At 41.9% G+C, this 20,142-nt stretch overlaps 1 protein-coding gene across 5 annotated transcripts in view; it reads left to right on the forward strand.

Annotated features, from left to right (window-relative positions):
* zdhhc21 (zinc finger DHHC-type palmitoyltransferase 21) overlaps positions 1-20,142 on the forward strand; it is a 76,958-nt gene that overhangs the window by 20,919 nt on the left and 35,897 nt on the right. Inside the window, exons 1-2 of one of the 5 annotated variants that reach the window (XM_063049131.1) lie at positions 17,827-17,898; positions 19,722-19,766. The exons of 3 other annotated variants lie outside the window; for them this stretch is intronic. The gene's annotated coding sequence lies outside the window, so the exon portion shown is untranslated. Of the gene's footprint in view, positions 1-17,826; positions 17,899-19,721; positions 19,767-20,142 lie in introns of those variants that run through there. One more of the 5 variants, XM_063049130.1, reaches the window with a different exon arrangement.

Below are 20,142 nucleotides of genomic sequence, written 5' to 3' on the forward strand. Positions count from 1 at the left end.
ACACGGAGACATCACCTGTGAGGACTGTTATGAAAACAAATGAAGCTGTGGAACCTGGTACCGAGATACCAGATAATTTTAATAAGCTCAGTGTAGTCTCCACAAGGCTCGAAAACACTGTTGTCTTGGAAAATCTTGACTGTAAAATCCATCATTTAGAACCTGAGCAGCAAAAACACTTGAAAGGCTTAATTTATTCCCTGACATTTCAAGACAGCGCACGGCTGCAGTAAATGACGTAATTGTAGATAAAGTTGATCCAATTAAGCAGCGCCCGTACAGAATGAACCAAGACAAAAATAAAATGGTTAAACAAGAAATTGAATACATGCTGACAGCTGGCATTATAAGGCCATCTACCTCAGACTGGGCATTGCCCTGCGTTATTGTCCCTAAGCCGGGAGGAGGCATGAGATTCTGCACAGACTACAGGAAGGTTAATGCAGTAACCAAGACAGATGCTTATCCTATCCCAAGAATGGACGACTGTATTGATAGTGTGGGGAAGGCTAGATACCTTACAAAGATTGACATGTTGAAAGGATACTGTTATGTTCCTAGACAGAAGGGGCTAAAGAAATATCTGCATTTGTGATGCCATCTGGACTGTATGAGTACAATGTTTTACCCTTTGGTATGAAAAATGCTCCAGAGACATTCCAAAGGATGATGAATTCAGTGATTCAGGGTTTAGAAAATACAGGGGCTTATATTGATAATCTGGAATGGAATGACACATGGGAAGAGCATATCTCAGCAGTAGAGAAACTGTTTGAAAGGCTGTCCAAGGCGAATCTTACTGTAAACCTGGCTAAAAGTGAATTTGGCCACACCACTGTCGTGTATCTTGGCTATGTAGTAGGCCAGGGCCAACTGGATCCTGTGCAGGGCAAAGTTCAGGCTATTGCTGAGGTTCCCGTTCCAACGGGCAAGAAAGCGTTAAGAAGGTTTTTAGGAATTGTTGGGTATTACCATAAGGTTTGTAAGAACTTCGCAGACATCGCTGTCTCCCTAACGAAACTCCTGGGGAAGAGTGAAAGATTTGTATGGAGTGACCTTTGCCAGGAGGCATTTGAATGCCTGAAAACCATCCTGTGTTATCATCCTGTGCTCAAAGCACCTGATCTTAATAAACCATTTTTGATCGCGGTAGACGTTAGTGATGAAGCTGCCGGGACAGTATTGTTGCAAAAGGGTGATGATGAAATTGAACATCCAGTAGCTTATTTCTCAAAGAAATTTAATACGCATCAGAAAAATTACTCTACTGTTGAAAAAGAGTTGTGATCACTCATTTTAGCATTGCAGCATTTTGATGTCTACATATGTCCTGCGCAGAAACCACTTGTGGTTTACACGGACCATAATCCATTAGTGTTTCTGAGGAAAATGAAGGATAAGAATAGAAGGTTACTTAACTGGAATTTGATCTTGCAAGAATATGACATGGAAATAAAACAGGTGGAAAGGTGCTGCCAACATAGCAGACTGTTTTTCTGGATGTTAAATTCAAGTTTGTATACACTTTGTTATGTTACCTGACACTTACACATGTATTGCATTAAGCTGTATAATCGATAGTTAAGACAAAGATTTTGCTCCTTGGTCAAAATTTTTCCTAAAAGGAGGGAGGTGTGACGAGATCTAAAGGATTATCAAATATGGACAGTTCCTTTAAAAACGGAGAGAGAGCGGAGAGCTTATTTGAGTGGGAGAGCAACAAAAAGCTTGAGTTGCCTTGGAAACAGTAAGGCAGAGCTATATGATGGACAGCTGGTGTTCAGCAGTTGTGGAATATATACCAGGTCAACTGTCTTTGTAGTCAGACACACCAGAGACACGGACGACACTGACACTGGTAGAGCTATATGTGCCCATGACAAAGGTGGGGTTTTTGCTCACAGTGTGGACAAAGGGGTGACCGGTGGAAAGCTATCGGTGTGCTTAACCCTTGCCTGGGTTGTTAGCTTTACCACGTGAAAACAGCATTCTCTTTTGTGTGGTCACAGTCAGTGACTTTAATAAGTTTCAGGAGCAGGAGGATGATGTGGAAGATTTGATGGCATCGGCAATGGGAAAACAAAACACTTCTCTCTTTCTCCACTCTACTCAATTCAATATCCAGAACTGAACTGTCTTTATACCTATTCCATCGAAGACTGTATCATTTATGATCTGAGCTGGGAGAAGTTTGGGAACTTTATTTACTCACTTATATATGCACATACTGTACTCTGCTAATCTGTTTGCCTTATCTGGTTTTATATTACCTTATCACATAGTTACTAATAAAAGTGTTTATAACAGAAGACTCAGACTCCAGGTATGTCCATTTCTGCTGGTCCTTTTTAACCCGTTATGGGGTACGTAACAGTAGATTAGTCAGCTGGACCAGATTGACTACACCCCAGGGTTCTGAAAGAGGTAGCTGAAGAGATTGTAAAGGAATTAATAGTGATCTTTCAAAAATCATTAGTTTCTGGAATGGTTCTGGAGGACTGGAAAATTGCTAATGTCACTCCACTCTTTGGGAAGGGAGGGAGAAGAAAGGAGATTATAGGCCAGTTAGCCTGACCTCAGTGGTTGGGAAGATGTTGGAACCCATTATTAAGGATGAAGTTTTGGGATACTTCAAGGCATATGATTAAATAGGTTAAAGTCAGCGTGGTTTCTTTAAGGAGAAATCTTGCATGACAAGCCTGTTGGAATTCTTCGAGGAAATATCTGACAAGATAGAAAAAAGGCAAGTCAGTGGAGGTTGTGTACTTGGATTTTCTGAAGGCCTTTGACATCTGTTTAATATATACATATATATGTACTGTAATTGATTTACTTAATTATTTTTCTTCCTGTATTATCATATATTGCACTGAACTGCTGCTGTTAAGTTAACAAATTTCATGATATATGCCGGTGATAATAAACCTGATTCTGAGATGCCACACACAAAGCAGCTAAACAAGTTTGACTAGAGGGTGGTGAGAATCTGTGGAATTTATTGCCACAGACAGCTATGGAGGCTAAGTCATTGGGTATTTTTAAAGGTTGTGGGGGGAAGGTAGGGAAATGGCGTTGAGAGGGATAGGAAATCATCCATGACGGAATGGTCTGGCTGTGGTTAATGCTGGAACACCGAGCACAGTGGAGAGCTCCAAGTCGACAAGCATGACTTGGCACGCAGGCAATCAGAAGCTTGGGGTTCCAGTAGAGGTGCTGATCTTCCTTGTAGGTAAGTCAAATTAGTGGCAGTACAATTGGAGGTGCTGACTGCTATCAAAAAATTTGCACCTTTTGTGTGGCTGTGCCTCAGCCTCGGTATCTGCTTCTGAAAGCTTCAATCATGCCTTTGTCTTCTCAACTACTACTTCTTCCAGTGTTCTACTGACTAGTACAGCATTGTTGAGCTTCATGAACTCGAGCTCTTACAAAACTCTACTGCTTGCATTAAAGCTTGTACTTCATCTGGTTCTTGATGATTGGTATCAGCTTCCAAGAGCAACAAGGCCCCACTTCAATTTCCCATGTGTTCTGTCCTCTCTGAGATTTTGCTGCTTCCCATCTGGACTTTCAGTCCTATAACCCACTAGAGAGCAGAGCAGGACATAAAACACAGCAGGCCAGGTAGCATCCGTGGAAAAGATCGGTGGACGTTTCAGGCTGGAACCCTTCATCAGGACTGAAGAAGGAAGGGGCAGAGGCCCTATAAAGAAGGTGGGGGGAGGGTGAGAAGGAGAAGGCTGGTAGGTTCCAACTGAAAAACCAGTAAGGGGAAAGATAAAGGGGTAGGGGAGGGGAAGGAGGGAGGTGATAGGCAGGAAAGGTGAAGAAGAGATGGGGGGAAAACACAATGGGTAGTAGAAGGAGACGAAATCATGAGGGAGGTGATAGGCAGCTGGGGGAGGGGGCAGAGTGACATAGGGATAGAGGAAGGGAGGGGGAGGGAATTACCGGAAGTTGGAGAATTCTATGTTCATACCAAGGGGCTGGAGACTACCTAGACGGTATATGAGGTGTTGCTCCTCCAACCTGAGGTTAGCCTCATCACAGCAGTAGAGGAGGCCATGTATGGACATATCTGAATGGGAGTGGGAAGTAGAATTGAAGTGGGTGGCTACTGGGAGATCCTGCCTGTTTTGGCGGATGGAGCGGAGGTGCTCGACGAAGCGGTCCCCCAATCTGCGTCAGGTTTCACCGATGTAGAGGAGGCCGCACCGGGAGCACCGGATGCAATAGATGACCCCAACAGACTCAAAAGTGAAGTGTTGCCTCACTTGGAAGTACTGTTTGGGGCCCTAAATGGTGGCAAGAGAGGAGGTGTAGGGATAGGTGTAGGACTTGCGCTTACAGGGATAAGTGCCGGGTGGGAGATCTGTGGGGAGGGACCGATCCCTGCGGAATTCAGAGAGGTTTCTCTCATGGTTCCGTCTCCCTTTACTACCTATTGTGTTTTCCTCTATTCCTTCTTCACCTTTCCTGCCTATCACCTCCCTGCTTCCCCTCCCCCACCCCTTTTGTCTTTCCCCTTACTGGTTTTTCACCTGGACCCTACCAGCCTTCTCCTTCCCACCCTCTCCCCACCTTCTTTATAGGGCCTCTGCCCCTTCCCTCTACAGTCCTGACGAAGGGTTCCGGACCGAAACGTTGACCGATCTTTTCCATGGATGCTGCCCGACTTGCTGAGTTCCTCCAGCATGTTGTGAGTGTTGCTTTGACCTCAGCATCTGCAGATTATTTTGTGACATAAAACACAGCACTGGTAGAGCTGCTGTCTTGTGCCAGAAACTCTGAATCAAGTTTAATATCACTGGCATATGTTGTGAGATGTGTTGTTTTGCAACAGCAGTACATTACAATATCTGTTACAATTGATGGTGAGGATGTGGATGTAGTGAGGGCCGACATACCTGGGGGTGCACCTGGATGACAAACTTGAATGGAGCACCAGCATAGAGGCTGTGTACCAGTAGGGCCAGAGTTGCCTCTACTTCCTGAGGAGACTGAGGTCCTTTGGAGTATGCAGGCCTCTCCTTCACATTTTCTATCAGTCTGTTGTCGCCAGTACATTCTTCTCTGCAGTGGTGTGCTGTGGCAATGGCATCAACATGGGTGAAGCCAACCAGCTCAATAAACTGATTAGAAAGGCTTGCTCAGTTATAGGAGTCAAACTGCACATATTGGAGGCTATGGTAGAACAAAAGACCCTCTGGAAAATCCTGGCAATTCTGGACAATGTTTCTCTTCCTCTGCATGCCACTTTGGCTGAACAGAGGGACAGTTTTAGTGATACACTGAGACAACAGCACTGCTCCAAAGAGCGCTATATGAGGTTATTCTTACCCTCGGCTATTAGGCTCTATAATGAGCCAACCTATAACCAAGGAAGTGATGACTTCCCCTCCTGATAGACTGTTTGAGGTAACTTATTTTTTATTCGTTCTTACTCCTCTTATAATATTTGTATGTCTGTGTACTTGTAATGCCACTGTGACACTGTGATTTCCTTTCGGATCAATAAAGTATCTGTAATGTTTTTAAAAATTGAAATTACAATGAGGATTAATTTTTAAAAATAAATTAAGTAAACAGTGCAAAAAGAGAGCAATTTTTTTTAAAAAAAGTGTCATCATCAACAAATTTGTCGATGGTGTTTGAGTGGTGCCTAGTCGCACAGTCACGGGTGTAGAGAGATTAGAGGAGTGGGCAGAGATCCCCGAGGTGTCGCAGTGTTGTTTGACAGTGAAGAGGAGATGTTATTTCCAATCTGCACTGACTGTGGTCTCCCAATGAGGACGTCAAGGCTCCAGTTGCAGAGGGAGGTATAAAGGCCCATGTTTTTGAGCTTGTTGGTCAGTACTGAGGGTATGATGGTGTTGAACAGCCTAGGTTCAGAACTGACCTTGGGTGCTGTCTCTGCGTGTTCTTCCTGTAACCATGTGAATTTGTTCTGGGTGTTCAGGTGCCCTCCCTCATCTCCAAGACAAGCAGCCTGATAGAGTAACTGGCCATTGTAGATGGGTGGTAAAGTCTTTTTGGAATTGGTGTGAATGTGAAGATAATAAAATGGAATTGGTCTAACTGGATGGTTGATAGTTGGTGTGGATTTGTTGAGCCATAGAAGCAGTTTCTGTGCTATATGACCTTGGATAGTTGGTCTAATAATTCAATGCCCTGATGTATAACTTGTTAAAATTACTCCTGAGGATATTGTTAGAATACTTGGTTTAGTGAGCTGTTTTGCATTTCCATTTGTGGTCAGTGGATAATGGTAGTCTGGACCTCTGCCACTTTTTGCTCATCCTCATCACTCCTGAGACATAGTTAAGTCGATTGATGTTTTGTAGTTATCCCTTCTAGGAGAACCCAATTCAGCATCACTTGATAATACAGTAGTGCATCAAGTTAAGCTGCTGCCTGTCAGCTCCAGTGACCTGGGTTCAATCCTGACCCCGGTGTTGACTTTGTGCAGTATGTACGTCAAGTGAAAAGGAAGGATTCTGCTTCAGAACTTGTATTCAGTTTGTAGTCTGCTCCAACTTTAGTGATGTGTTTTTATTTTCATTTATTGACATGACTGAGGTTTTGATAATAAAAATAAAAGGTGTAAAGTTTACAGCAGCAGAAGATGTGGAATAGATCCTTATCTTTTTGAAGATGTGACACTAAAATATTTAGGAACACAAGATCATTTTAGAGATTTTATTTCAGTCCAGAATTATTTTAAATGTTCAAGAAGAAGTGAACCATCATATGTGAATATTATCTTTCATTTCTCTGAACATTCATTTGGAATTGTGAGGACTTATACCTATTAAAAATTCAACAATACTCTAGTGGTCTAAATGTTGGTCTAAATGCTCTTTGGGGCAAGGAGCTTGAAGAGAGAGGAAAGGGAATCAATACAATGACCTTTGCAAATAATTGGGAGCAAAAATTGATCAAATGAAAATTCATTCTTTTCTAGACTATTTTGTGTGAAATGTTTTGATGGTAGATTTTTCCCCATTAGCTATTAATTACATTGGCAAATGCAAGTAGTTCAAGTAACATGCCGGCAACACCCACCCCCGTTACAGCTGTTCTGATAATGGAAACTCGCCCTTACAGAATTTGCAAATCACTATCCAAATATTAAAGATACAGAGTAAAATCTGCTGTTGCAGAACTTGTGTGGAGTTGGGAAGATAACAAATAAATTAACAATTTTGTAGTACAGATGACACAGCTTTGCTTTACGGAAAGTTATTGGTCACACTAACAGTAAGTGAAATTATCTACCAGCGGAATTGTTTGAGACAGGCACATTAACAGCATTTTAAAAAATTCTTGCATGGATGCAGGGAAATGTTTAGGGTGATGTAGGAGACTAGCTTAGATTGGAATGTTAGCCAGCATGGACAAGTTGGGCCGATGGGGCTCATTTCTGTGTTCTGACTCTTTGACTATGACTGAATAGTTGAAAGGCAGTACAGATTTCCACCGCCATCCGGAGGTAGAGCATTCCTATGAAACGGTTCGTAAGCCGGAATGTGGTAAAGTGAAGAAGCAATTACCATTTATTTATATGGGAAAAATTTGTGAGCATTCGCAGACCCAAAATATAACCTACCAAATCATGTCAAATAACACATAAAACCTAAAATAACAGTAACATATAGTAAAAGCAGGAATGATATAAATACACAGCCTATATAAAGTAGAAATACTTTTCTACAATCATTGCCGCACTGTTCTCCGTAGCAAAAATCTCACGCAAGCGCTCTCGGCAGAAACACGACGCAAGCGCTGTTGGCAGAAACACTTTCTCCAGTAACCTTTAAGCTGTGAAGCTGCCAAATCATACCAAATAACGCATAAAAATACACAGCCTATATAAAGTAGAAATAATGTATGTACAGTGTAGTATCACTTACCGGAATTGGGAAGACAGCGCTGAGCACACTGATGATGGTGTGTTAGGCTAAGTCGTCAAAGGTTGGGGTGGTGCAGTGGTCCCCAACCTCCGGGCAGTGAACCGATACCAATCCGCGAAGAATGCAGAGGTGGCCGGGACGCACCCAGCACATCTTTAAGAAAAAAAAACCAAAATAAACAAGCTAATTAATTAGGTGCCACCTGGCACGTAAATGCCGGTCCAGATCAGAGGTGACGCAATCGGCAATCGCCTCTGAACTGGGCCAACATCTACGTGCCAGGCAGCACCTAATTAATTAGCTTGTTTATTTCGGTTTTTTTCTTAAAGATGTGCTGGGTGCGTCCCAGCTACCGCTGCACTGCTGCATTCTTCGCGGCAATGGATCGGAGGTTGGGGACCACTGGGGTGTCATTTCATCATCGTCTGTTTCCATCAGGGCAGGCAGGTCATCTTCTATGTCTGCCTGCCTCGATGTCGAAGGTCGAGGTTTGTCGTCTGCTGTGGCTGACGTGGAAGGCTTGATAAACGACAGTATGCTTGACTGCTTAGCCTCCCGCATTTTTCTATCATACAGTTCTTTGTAAGCACTCAAACCATCCTGCAAATATGCCCTAAACGGACATACCCTTTCAAAAATTAATGTCATACTTTATCATTGCAGCGAAAATCTCACGCAGTTGCCTCACGTTCAGTTCCTGGATGACTTCACTTTCGGTCCGTTGGCTACTGCATTCGGTTTTGATTGTTATCCTTTCCCCTTCCAATTGCATCAGCTCTTCATCTATCAGTTCTTGGTCATGGGATGCCAAAACCTCTTCAACATCATCTTTGTCAACATCCACAAGCCAAACTCACTTTGTCCTTACTTTGTTCACCACGATCGAAACGCTTAATTATATCTAGTTTTACGCTCAGTATAACACCCTTATGAGCTCTTTTAGGCTTTTCCGATACCTTAGAACTCATCTTGCTAACGGCTGCTCACAGGCACGTGTTTAAGCAAAGCCGGCTAGAATGCAGTTCTGGGGGAGGAGCTTGGCTGCTCGGGGTGTGCGCTGCCTTTTTTCATAACAGTGAAAACACCTTCTATTAGCAAAAACAGGTAACTTAACGTAGGTCTTTCGTAACAGCGAGGTTTCGTAAAGCAAATGTTCGAAAAGCGGGGGGCACCTGTAATAGGAAATCAGATCCTTACAAATAGATTTTAAAATGATGTTCAAACTAAAAGTAGCTTTCTAAAGAAGAGGAGAAGAGAAATTAGGTGCAGGTGTCTTTCCCTATTAGATTTTGTTAGTGAGATTACCCAAAACAGTGAAGTATCTTAAGTGGGCAACAAGGCAACAATGGTCCAAGATGAGATTTAAGATATTAGTTGAGATCAACATTACCGGGAAAGAAAGTTAAATGGTCAGTAATAACATAACAAAAATTAAGATAACTGAATCAAAAGACTTGAGCATAGGCCCAAGTATTGTGCTGACCTGTGAACCTACAGACATCCCTGAGCACAATCTTCCAAAGGTGTGCTGACTAGTAGATTCCAGTAGTCAGCATATTTTGAGAGCTATTTAAGCCATAGCCCTAGATGCCCTATCAAAATTACTCGTTAAATTTTAAGATGATTAAAATCTAACCATTAAAACAAATACACTTGAGAACAAATGTACATTATAAGTAAGTTCTGTGAAGTCAATTTGATAAAATTTGTGCTTGTGTGCATATGGTTTTTGTAATGGTTCAGTGGGCAAGTTTCTTAGCCTGGGTGGTTGCTGAAAATCTCGAAGTACAACCAGGGAACACTGACTTTTACAGGTGGCCACTGGCAGAGTGAAAATGACCTGAAATCAGTGACCTGCTCATTGGAAGCTGAGGGCTGCCATCTTCACTTCTGGGTCCTGTGATTCCACCCTAATACGTAGACATAAGTAACCAGTCCTAAGGTCTTAAATGAGGTGGGGGGGAGAAAGAGAAATTGAGTAATGAACGGAATACGTGTTAAAAATTTAAATTTTTAAAAAGTCATCCAAAAATATAAGAAATTATTATGTATTCTGTTCTCACAGGTAAGAAACACAATAGATAGATACTTTATTGATCCCAAAGGAAATTACAGTGTCACAGTAGCATTACGAGTGCACAGATATACAAATATTAGAAGAGAAGAAAGAATGAATAAAAAATAAGTTACCTCAAACAGCCTGACAGGAGGGGCGGGGGGTCATCACTTCCCTGGCTATAGGTTGACTCAGTATGGAGCCTAATGGTCGAGAGTAAAGGATGATTTATACTTGTGTGTCAAATGTACGCAGTAGCTACCACGTACCCTACGCCATAGGGTGACATACACCTCCCCAAAAATGTAACTCGTATCACGGCGACGCAGACCGCAACAACTGTGATTGGTCCGCTTGGTAGCATCACATTTCCTCATACGCATTTCCGGTTGCTTTTCTCTGCCGTGTCTGTACACTGATGCAAAATAAATGGTTGGAGACGATGAACCATTTCGTCAAATCTACCTGCCAACATCTGAAAATATTTGAAATGCATTTCCTCGTCCATGTCTCCCACGAAGAAACTCAACACAGTGGCATAGAAACCCCACCGCCAACTACTATTTTGGCGGTGAATTGCAGAGCAACACAGACACAACTACACATGCTCACTACGTTGTAGGACTACGCAAAAGTATAAATCAGCCTCAAGAATGACCTTGTATAGCACGCTTTGGAGCAGTCCAGTTGTTATAGTCTATCACTAAAAGTGCTCCTCTGTCCAGCCAAGGCGGCATGCAGAGGGTGAGAAACATTGTCCAGAATTGCCAGGAGTTTCTGTAGTGTCCTTTGGTCTACTGCAGATTCAATGTTTAAAGTAATAGAATATCTGCGCACCCAAAAAATATCATAGTTAAACTGGCCGTTTTATTGCTTAGTTATTGCCTGAGAGGCTAATTACAGGGAAACAGCAGACAATTTAGGACAGAAGGAAATAAGTATTAAATAAACCAAATGCAGAAAGACAGATCCCAAAGGCATGCTGTTGTGCAGTTCTGTAGGTCATGGAAGAGATACTTTATTAGGTATGAGTCGGTCGTGGCTATCCCTCGAGGTCGAGGATGATGGTCTTCGTTCTGTTGATCTACTTACGGGCTCTCAAGTGGCTTATGAGTCCAAGCTTGGCTTTGAAAGTTCTTCTGCATTCAGGACAGGTAGTTCCAGCTGGCAGATCGGGCTTTGGTTGTTGCTGCCTTTCCATTTTCTTCTCTTTAATTCTGCACATCTGTTGGCTTCAAAAGTTGCTGTTCCTTCTCGGATGATGGCTTGCCAGAGTTTCCTGTCCTTGGCATTGGTTTCCCAATTGTTGATGTTATATTTCTTCATGTTGCCTTTTAAGACGTCTTTGAATCTCTTCTGTTGTCCACCTCTTTTACGTTTGCTGCCTTTAAGCTGGGAGTAGAAGATTTGTTTCGGCAGACGTTCATCTTTCATCCAAACAACATGACTGCTCCATTTTAGTTGGTTCTTGATGATATAGGGTTCAAATTGCTTGTTGTTTTTGCTTCATTTAGCACACTGACTTTGGTTCTTCTATCTTCCCAGCTTATATTTAAGATGTTTCAAAGACAGCGTTGATGGAACTTTTTCAGATGTCGTCGGTATGTTGTCCAGGTTTCTGATGCATACAGGAGCGTTGGGATTACCACTGCTTTGTACACTAACATCTTGGTGTTTGTTAGGTATGAGTAGATAATTAGAGGATTTGGAATATTGCCGAAGGACTAGCAGAAAGCTGGTGCTGATTTTTGCATCAAGAGAGGAAGAAGAACAAATTTGGTGAGTGATCAAGCTTAGTAGTGAGAAAGAAATTTGAATCTTCAATCAAGATGAAACAGAAATATATTCAGCAGCCTCGAAAAAAGCTGATTGCTTGAATGGAAATGCAAAGAACCTATGGAACAGATAACAACCCCCTAAGGGTAAAGAAAGCGTAGTGCTTTATATGATGAGAAATAGACTTTAGTCACAGACAAGCTAACCCTACCTGCCTAGAAATTTTCAAGCATTTTTACGGGCATTCTACAAGGCAGCTGTGAGCATCACTGACTATTTTGTCCATAAACTCCTGCTGAAAATGTTCCTTGCTCCCAAAATCAGACAAAACAAGTTTGAATCCGGAGGCAAAAGAATGCCTGTGTGTAATTTTCAGGTTTGTTGAAGGGGTGCACCAGAGCGTAAAATTTCTAAATGGAGAGGGAGAAGGAAAGATGCCATTCTGTGCTGAAACAAGTGTTTTGCCCTTCTATGTCCATGCTGGTTATCACTATCTGCACTCATCCCAGCCACGTGCATTTGACCCATATCATTCCATGCCATGGTTTCAAGTGTTCATGTAAATAGTTTTCATTTCCCCCTCAAGCAGTTCATTCCAGTTTCTAATCACTCTCTGGGTGAGAAAGTTAATCCTGTAAATCTGTAACCCTTTATTAAAGCCATGCCTTCTGGTCATGAACACCTTAAGAGGATAGGTTTCTCACTATCTACCCTATCTAGCTCCTTGTAATCTTGTTTGCCTCTATCAAGTCTCCCATCAGCTTTCTCTGCTCCAACCAATCCAGTCTTTCTTGTTTTATATGCTTCCCTTCAGACTATGTCCCAGTGAATCCTTTGCTACACCATCTCGCAGACTGTCACATCCTTGCTATATAGCATGCTAACTAGAACTGTGCACTTTACTCCAGGAGTGGCCTAACCAGCGATTTATATAATTGTACAATAATCTCCCTGTCCTTGTGACTGAGTGATGAAGGTAAGTGTCCACTTGCGTTTGTGACCAACTTTTCGACCTGTGCTGCTGTCTTCCAGGATCCTTGGTCATGGACAACAAGTTCCCTTTGTTCTCCTGTCCTTCATAGAGTCCTACTTTTCATTGGAAATACACCAGTCTTGTTAGTCCCAACGAGGCTGACATATGAGAATCCCAATACCAACTGTTGTAGTTTCCCTTTTGTAACAGGTTTGCTAAACCAAGTTTCCACACTTCTCTCTGCAAACACAAAACCAGCTTTGGATCAAAAATGTACTAGATCCCATGCCTTCTTGCCTTTTGAATAAGTTTTCCATGTCAAAGATCTTGCTTGCAGTCCACGTAGAACACATCAACTGCACTATACACTCACCAAAATACTTAGTCACCTCTTCAAAAAAAAACTGATCACTACCATATGTCCTGCAGGACATACACAGCAATAGTCATAGTCATACTTTATTAATCCCGGGGGAAATTGGTTCTCATTAGTGCCATCCTCTATAGCCCTGATATCCAAGTCACATCAGATAGACAGGTATGACTGTCAGTAAGTAGTTCCCAACTGAATTGCTGAAGTTTGGTGAAAAGACCTGGAGATGCTCATTACTGGTTTCACTCTGGGAGGGGATGAAATGTAACTGATCATTCATAGAATGCAGTATAAAGAATAACTTTAGTCTATAGGTGCAAAGCAGCACACTTCAAAGAATTACTGGGTAAAATTCAAAAGCAATTGCAAACATGATGCCATAAATGAAGTACAGCTGTCAAGAGTGGTTCTTGATATTATCCCATAGAGACAAGTGTGAGGGTAGAAAATTATTAAGTTTCATCATTGGGTCAGTATTGTGAAGCTTTTTCTATTTTTGAGGATGTAAAGCTTGAGAACATATATATATAATGATTATGACTGAATTCAGGTAAAATATATTCAGTAGGAGCATTATGTAAATGTTGAAACACAGTTCTTCTGTGGTGATTACCTTAACTGTCCTTATGGTTGAGTAAATGAAAAGATTTTATAGATATGCTGATCAAGTAAAATAATTAGTAAGGAGACTCGTAAAAAGAGTCCTGCTGAAGAGTTTTGACCCAAAACGTTGACTATACTTTTTTTCCATAGATGATGCCTGACCTGCTGAGTTCCGCCAGCATTTTGTGTGTGTTGCTCGGATTTCCAGGATCTGCAGATTTTCTCTTGCTTCTTGTAAAATCCAACATGCTTTACTGGATTGTTGTTAAATATAAAATTCTGCACAGTTTAAAAGAACTGGAAATATTTGTTCTGAACGATGCAGTTAATGGGAGTCTGCTTGTGTGTGATGGTCTCTGGAGAAGAGCATGAATGGTGACCCTGGCTGTACTGAAGTATTCTTGGTTCTGTTCTGTGGGAATGGCAGTGACCTGGGCTTGTGCACTGGCCAATAGCTGCAAGGACTCTGAGGTGCCTCTTTGCCAGTCCTAGTGCAGGAATACTGTATCTTCAACAACCTTAATGGTCCAAATTTCCCTTTCAGCATTTGCTCCAGATTTCAGTTTTGTTTTGTTTTGTACCTTCTAATCTAGGGCCTTTGACAGCAATTCTATAACAGTACCTTATCTGACATCAGTATGGAAGCTATAGAACTTTATCGTCATTGCAGTTGTGCACTTGTTCACTGAGCGTTGAAGAAATCTCTAATATAATCGGCCACAAGCATGAGAAAACCAGTAGGTGCTGGAAATCCAAAGTAGTGCACACAAAGTGCTGGAGGAACTGCATCGAAGGCCTGCTGAGTTGCTCCAGCAATATAATCAGCCACCTTGTTCTGTGCAAAAATTCAAGAATTCTATACAAGCAGCTATGCTTTATGATTATGCTCCCAGAAGACTGTCCATTTGGTGATACTTTTTTTCCTTAACATGAAGTCACGTCAGCTGCAGACCCAAGAGACCGCAGATGCTGGAATCAGTAGCAACACAAAACCCTAGAGCACCTCAGTTCCTCCAGCTTTGTGTATGTGTCTGTCCACATCATCATCACATAAAGAAATGAGAGTTAGAGACAAAACTGGCGTAAATTCTGTAAGCAAATGTTTATTCTGCTTCTCATTATTTTGTAGTGACACATGAATTCAGTAAGGGAGAATTTCCATTAACCAAGCTGCTGCAATGCACTGTCACGGTTATTGTGACCAAAGTGACATTGTAGTAAAAATTGTGCTCAGATAGGAAAAGTGCCTTAAATTTCATTCCCCGCTGTGTTGTGATGGAAGGGGAAGTTTCATTTGTCAGTGGAACCTAAACTGAGTGAGGTTTGGTTGGAATGAGTGAAATAGAAATCGGATTTGCTAACCTTGTTAATAATTCTGAATCAAAACCCACTTTATTCTTTGCCTTTCTTGTTTTGTTGAATCTCAGTTGAGAGATTACTGAAAGGTGTTTGCCCTCACCTTGCCTATGTTTTTAAATTTTCTCTGTACCTGGAGTTTAGAGGAGGTGGTGGAATCGGATACAATTAGGGCAGCATAGTAGCATAGCAGTTAGCGCGATCACTTTATAGCGCCAGCGATTATGGTTTGGGTTTGATTTGTCTCCCCCCCCCGCCCCCCGTGTCTGTCATGAGCTTGTGCATTCTCCCCATGACTGTGTGGGTTTCCACCAGGTGTTCCGGTTTCGAACAACATTCCAAAGACTTGCAGTGATAGCAGGATAGCTCTGTTGCCCTGGAAGTGTGGCGAGAATTGCCAGTTGCATAGCACAATCCTCACACTGTGGCTGTGGGCGCCAAACAACCCATCACACTGCATGTTTCAATGTTTTGATGAACTTGGAACAAATAAAATTAATCTTTATTATGTTGAAGAGGCACATAACAAGGCAAGTATAGAAATATATGGTTCAAATGTGGACAAGTGTAGACAGGCAAAATATCGGCTGGGATATGGTGAGATGAGCGGCCTGTTTCTATGCTGTACAGCTGATTCTAAGAAGGAATAGGTAATCTGTGGGTACTGCACGCTATGGCTGGAACTTGCTGTCTGGGGGTTTGTGGTTGTATACTGTACTGCAGCTGCCATTAGCTCTTCAGCAGAAATTTGTCCTTCAGTTTTTCAAATAAAGGGTGAGAGTGGATTTGGAAAATGTACTCCAATTGCTTCTCTGGTTACTCAGCAACAGTGCACGTAACTGAAAATTAAAATGTTTTCAGGAAATGGCTGAGTTATATTTGGATGGTAATTCATCTTTATTTAACTGTCAGAATGATGTCATCAGTATATTTTTACTATGTTCCAAAACTTGAACTTCATGGAAGGAAAAATCTGGAGCTAGTTATTATAGGCCTAATCCTAGCACCACTTGATAGGTAGGAAGAGGGGGTGGGGTGGCTCTGTGGGTAAAAAAAAATGAAATAAAATTGTTAGAAAGTGGTTACAGAGGATCAAAAGGCATAGATAGAATTGTTGTGGGTGGAGCTTAGGAACTGCAAGGGTAAAAAGAACTTGATGGGAGTTGTATACACCCCCCCAAAGAGTAGTGAGGATGTGGTCTACAGATTACAAAGGGAGATAGAAAATGCATACCAAAAGGGTGATGTTACAATAGTCATGGGTAGATTGGGAAAATCAGGTTGGTGCTGGATCCCAAGAGGGGAATTTCTAGAATGCCTATGGGATGTTTATTTAGAGCAGCTTGTGGTTGATCCCACTAGGGGATCAGCTACTCTTGTTTGGGTGTTGTGCAATGAACCAGAATTGATTGGAGAGCCTGAGGTAAAATAATTCTTATGAACAAGTGATTATAATATGATAGCATTCGCCCTGCAGTTTGAGAAGGAGAAGCTAAAGTCAGATATATCAGTATTACGTTGGAGTAAAGGGGATTACAGAGGCATGAGAGAGGAGTTGGCCAAAGTTGACTGGAAGAGAACACTGGCAGTGATGACGACAGAGCAGCATTGCCTCCAAGTCACCTCAAATACTTTTTCACAATGGTTGTACCTTCTTTAAAGTGTTAACATCCAAGTCAACCATTTTGAATAGTTTTGCATTTCCTTTCCCTCATTTTGAGCAAGTCAGCAATCTGCAACCTTTGCCCTTTCTTTAAGCAGCCGTTTGGAGCTTTGCAAATGTGGAATCTAATGCTGCTTTGAGATTCTCCATGCAAACTGTGAGGACGAAAAGTTTCAAGGAGATGTGCAAGATATTTTTATCTAAGCAAGTAGTAGGTGATTCATGGGTAGATATGGTAGCAATTGGAGTCTTTGGATAGAAACATAAATATGCAGGGAATGATGGGATATGGATCATGTGCAAGAATGATGGGCTGCAGGGCCTTTTCCTGTTGTGTACTGCTCTTCTGTAAGAGATTTCTCCAAATTACAAAAAGCATTGTAGAGATGTACTGAATCAACAATGTTCCCTGTTACTCAGTGGCAAGAGGAAGGAAACCAATAGCAAAGAAAAGGCAAAAGTGAATCATATTCACAATTTGATGTGAGAATTAAATCCAGTTCTCTATGTTGCTTTTACTGTGTATTAGTCTTGTCTTGGGTACCTACTTGGGATTTTTCTACAATGTGGACGAGATATATCAGAATAGTCCCAGGATGCAGGATATCAGAGGAAACCAGTGTGTTATGTTTGTTCTCAATAAAGACAAACTTAGTGTGTTTAACGCGAGAACATTTTATTACTCAGCTACTCCTGCTGAGCGTGTGTGACCAGCTCCCTGTCGTCATTTCATATCCCCTGGGATGAACTGCTCACATGCCCACTGGGACCTGAAGTCCTTTATTATCTGCGCACATGATAACATAGAGTGTAGCTGGAGTAATTATTTAGAGCAGGGATTATCAAGAATCCATTCATTAGAGGCATCCAAAATTAAATGGGGTAAATGATGAGAAATTATTTATACCAATAGTAGGTTCAGCAGTTAGAACACAGATGTAAGTTAATTGGCAAAATTGCTAGAATTATACGAGGAGATTGTTTTTGCTGCTTTTGGATGATGCAGAATTACTATTTGAAAGGTTAATCATTACAATTCCCACAGCGGTTTTCATTTTTGAAAAGAGAATCAGATGCACCATTGAAGGAAGAAAATTGCAGGTCTGACCTTTACAATTAGACAAGTACAGTTTCCTATCCATGATATTGATGTCGGCAGACTTGATGATGGAAACATTGCTCGAGGAGGTGAGATTATGTTCTATCTTCTTGCTGTTGTTTATCATTTAGTTGGAATATTCTCACATATTTGCCCATGCTGGAATCTTTCTCAATCATGCTACATGACGTGTTTCTTCACTAACCACCATCATCATAGGCAAGCTTCCAAATTTTAAGTATAATGGATTGAAGCATCAGCTGAAGAAAAGACAGTTCAGGTCAGAGTTTAGAGGAATGCTTATAATGAGATCCTATGACAAAATGCAACCTCAGCCATTTGGTCCTACTTTTAACACCAGTTGATGGAGAATCTGCCCTTCACCAGCCTGTTTCATTTGGTTCAGTGCTGTCTTGAGGATAAAGGTGGCAGATCTCATTAAACCTCAGGAATTTAGATCCTCCCGTTTGGACTGAGGCTCTCACTCGGACTGAATGGGTCATTAACTTTATTGATAAGAGCTGCTTGATAACACAGAAAATAAGAGTACAGCACATGAACAGGATCTTTGGTCCATGATGTTCTGCTAAACTAATTAAGCTAGTAGTTAAATGTCTAAGTAAACTAATTCCTTCTGCTTATACAATGCTCATGTTCCTTCATTCTTTGCACATTCTAGAGCCTCTTGAACACTCTATCATATCTGTCTCCACTACCACTAGCACCACATCCCAGGCACCCACTATTCTGAGCTAAAAAAAAATAGCAACTTGCCCCAACCCACACATCTCCTTTGAACTTAGCCACTGTCCTCTTAAATGCAAGCCCTGTAGTCTTAGACATGAATCCCACCGTTGGTCAGCGCCGACCTTGGATTTTGTGTCCCAGCACACTCCATGTTAATCAAGCCAATATGTAAACAAGGACAGTATGACATAGAGACCAAGCTGTTGCCCGTGTAGCAGGCTGCCCCTCTCCATACAGCTAATGAATCCCAAGGAACGGGAGAAACTGATATGGTTTGGCACCAGTGGCATTGGAGAAGTTGCCAGTCAAGGTTGAGCTCAACACAGGTCTGCCGTAGAGACTTCAGCTCCGGAATTTTCCTCACAGCTTACTCCTGAAGCCTGACCCATGAGTGGGTATAGCCACAGGGCAGTGAGGTTTGAGACCAGAGTTTTTCTTGTCCTAGCTGAGCTGCCAACCACAGTTGATGAGCCCTATCTGCCCAAAAGCAACTGGTTTTAAGGTACCAGTAACCCGCCTTTGCCCCTTCTCCTGTCAGTAGAAACAGTTCCACTGGGCTTAGTAGCTCAGCCACACATGAAGGCCAGAAGCTGGACTTGGTTATCAGAGGCTATTCGAGACACACAATATATTAGACATGCACATTTTCAATAAAGTGATGATAAAGCTGATTGCAGTAAGCTGTCTCGATACTTTACTGATCTTTGAGAGGAGATGATAGTTACATAGGCAGGACATCCCTGTGTAATTCTCCACTCTTTCAGTTTAGCTGCTGGTGTTGACGTTGCAGTGAAATAACTTGGCTGGATCTGTGGCTTGATCTTCAGCACCAGAATTGTGATATTGTTATTGGTCATAGGCAATGTAGTTTTCAAATGACTCAAACATCTCTGGAGCCTAGCTAAAGAAGGGCTGCCTTGAAGTCAGGGCCCTTGGAAAAACACAAAGATAGTTCAGAATGGGAGGTAGGTGGAAATGGGTCTTACATTTGTACCCTGCTGGACTCCTGCATCCCTGAGGATGAGTCTTTTCACAGAACTTCTCTACCCCCCCCCCATTAATAACTTTTTATCTCGCAGAATTATGAGGATTTTCCCACACATAGTTGTTGTTTGGACTATTTTTAGCTCAGTAGTTAATTTAATGTTGGCCATTTGCCACCTAGGTGGGCTGCCATGCAAGAAGAACGACTAAGTGGGAGATAGAGCAGGTGAGTATTACGCTCCTCCCCCACGTGCTCAAGAGTTTGCTACATTGGCAAAATCGTTCGTATCCAGTATTAGATTATTTCTCAGAGCAGGCGCTTCATATTGTTTGCATGTGGCTTTCAGCAATGTGCACGTAGCTTGTATTTTTAGATTTTTTGTGGGAAGATGCCAATAGACACATCATACTGCCTGGATGGGAACTCCCAATTAATTGTTAATAGACCTGTGATTGTTCTTGAGCTGGATGCACCAATGTAGAGAAGAAATATGAACATTCTATCATCCAGTTGCTGTGCCAGCTTCTTCAGTGCACATGTTGAACTAAGCATAGAACTTCAAATTTATGAAATTAGTTGTTTTTTTTTAAACTGCATCATG

The sequence above is a fragment of the Mobula hypostoma genome, chromosome 5 (assembly GCF_963921235.1).
Source record: "Mobula hypostoma chromosome 5, sMobHyp1.1, whole genome shotgun sequence".
In the NCBI taxonomy this organism is placed as follows: domain Eukaryota; kingdom Metazoa; phylum Chordata; class Chondrichthyes; order Myliobatiformes; family Myliobatidae; genus Mobula; species Mobula hypostoma.